This window comes from Pseudoliparis swirei, chromosome 14 (genome assembly GCF_029220125.1).
Source record: "Pseudoliparis swirei isolate HS2019 ecotype Mariana Trench chromosome 14, NWPU_hadal_v1, whole genome shotgun sequence".
Lineage (NCBI taxonomy): Eukaryota > Metazoa > Chordata > Actinopteri > Perciformes > Liparidae > Pseudoliparis > Pseudoliparis swirei.
In genome coordinates, this window is record NC_079401.1 from 11,215,734 (window position 1) to 11,218,002 (window position 2,269).

General features: G+C 51.6%; 1 long non-coding RNA gene across 2 annotated transcripts; it reads right to left on the reverse strand.

Moving 5' to 3' along the window:
- Window positions 1–252: 252 nt before the first annotated feature.
- Window positions 253–743, reverse strand: LOC130204238 (uncharacterized). 2 transcript variants are annotated; one of them, XR_008833597.1, is made up of 4 exons: window positions 677–743; window positions 496–630; window positions 360–449; window positions 253–267 (listed from the first exon to the last, which is right to left on the reverse strand). It is a non-coding gene; the product is annotated as an uncharacterized LOC130204238 (long non-coding RNA). The 2 variants fall into 2 exon arrangements; XR_008833596.1 differs by lacking the exon at window positions 677–743 and having other exon boundaries at window positions 496–664.
- Between the last annotated feature and the right edge of the window lie 1,526 nt (window positions 744–2,269).

The following is a 2,269-nucleotide window of genomic DNA, read 5'->3' on the forward strand; positions in this document are numbered from 1 at the left end:
CCTATTGGCTCACCACTCCTCTAGTCATGAGATCCACCTGAAGGATCCTATTGGCTCACCACTCCTCTAGTCATGAGGTCACCTGAAGGATCCTATTGGCTCACCACTCCTCTAGTCATGAGATCCACCTGAAGGATCCTATTGGCTCACCACTCCTCTAGTCATGAGATCCACCTGAAGGATCCTATTGGCTCACCACTCCTCTAGTCATGAGATCCACCTGAAGGATCCTATTGGCTCACCACTCCTCTAGAGTCATGAGGTCACCTGAAGGATCCTATTGGCTCACCACTCCTCTAGTCATGAGGTCCACCTGAACGATCCTATTGGCTCACCACTCCTCTAGTCATGAGGTCCACCTGAAGGATCCTATTGGCTCACCACTCCTCTAGTCATGAGGTCACCTGAAGGATCCTATTGGCTCACCACTCCTCTAGTCATGAGGTCACCTGGAGGATCCTATTGGCTCACCACTCCTCTAGTCATGAGGTCCACCTGAAGGATCCTATTGGCTCACCACTCCTCTAGTCATGAGGTCACCTGAAGGATCCTATTGGCTCACCACTCCTCTAGTCATGAGGTCACCTGGAGGATCCTATTGGCTCACCACTCCTCTAGTCATGAGGTCACCTGAAGGATCCTATTGGCTCACCACTCCTCTAGTCATGAGGTCCACCTGAAGGATCCTATTGGCTCACCACTCCTCTAGTCATGAGGTCACCTGAAGGATCCTATTGGCTCACCACTCATGTGTGTAACTGATATGGAATGCTCAGATAAGTGTAAACAGCTGTTTGACATTATGGCTGAATCAAGTAAACCTCGTGATTCACTCTCAACCAATCAGAATGCTGGATTTCATCTACTCGTATTATAACATTGGGTTGATTGGGGTGACGAGACACTTCAAATGTTCCCGAGAACACCCCTTTCCCTCCCCCATAGGAAAAGGGGTGGAGCCAAACCGGCTATAAATGAGCACACATGTGAGCCGGAGGAAAGGGGGAAAAACCATCAACAGAACCAGCAGGGAGATCAGAGAGTGGAGCGAGAGTGGCTGAAGAAAGAAGGAACAGGTTTTAGGGAGGATTCAGTTTTCCGGACGGAACCCCAAAGGGAGGAGTTCGGATCCCCCGAGGGAGGAGTATGGATCCCCCGAGGGAGGGGTTCGGATCCAAGAGGGAGGGGTTCGGATCCCCTGAGGAAGGGGTGGGGGTTCGGATTGTCTGAGGGAGGAGTACGGAACCCCCAAGGGAGGGGTGCGGATCCCCCGAGGAGAATGGGGATCCAAGAGGAGGTTCGGATCCCCTGAGGAAGGGGTGGGTGGGGGGGGGGTTCAGATTGTCTGAGGGAGGGGTTCGGATCCCCCGAGGGAGGACTAGGATCCCCTGAGGGAGGAGTACGGATCCCCTGAGGGAGGGGTGGGTGGGGGGGGGGGGTTCGGATTGTCTGAGGGAGGGGTTTGGATCCCCTGAGGGAGGACGGATCCCCCGGTAACAGGCAGTTCAGGATCAATGAAGACCCTGCTTGGATGCCACAGAGGATCTCCTTCAGTGGATCCTCGAGATAAGTCCCTACAAACCCTACTCTCCAGAATCAACCTCTCGGTTCCCCAAACACACACACACAAACCCTGCATTCCGGGTTGTGTTGTGTGTACCTTGTGTAGTGAAGGAATTGGTTAGCCAGGTAAACCCTCGTATAGCCTAGTAGCTTCACGACAAACTCAGATGTTAGAGGAATCCTACGCTACAGTTCAGCCCAAAGGCGTGGAAAGTAGATTCATGAAAGTCAATGCAGAGGTCAGAGGTAACGCAGCAACAGAGAGAACATGTAAGAACAGGTGTGTGAGTGTGTTTGTGTGAGCCAGCCACACACCCACACACACACATGTTGGAAGCCGCCCTGAAGATCCATGTGGACCCTCTCAGTCTCTTAAAGATTTCTGCTCATGTTCCCTCCAGCAGAACGTGATCTCATCATAGAGCGGTTCCCCGTGGAGTCCTTTCCCTTCAACGAGCAAATAACAGTAAGCTACAGGTTAAAGGTAGGCGCTTCCCAAAAGATCAGGTATTAATAAACTAGTAACAGTAAGCTACAGGTTGAAGGTAGGCGCTTCCCAAAAGATCAGGTATTAATAAACACGGCATTAATTATTATGTCTTTATTATTTAGGAGCAGGTTTTTTGTAGATAGCATTCTAGCGTGGAAGGAGCGGGAGGTGGTGGAGGAGGTGGAGCGGTACCAGCTAGATCGAGTTCACCTCCAC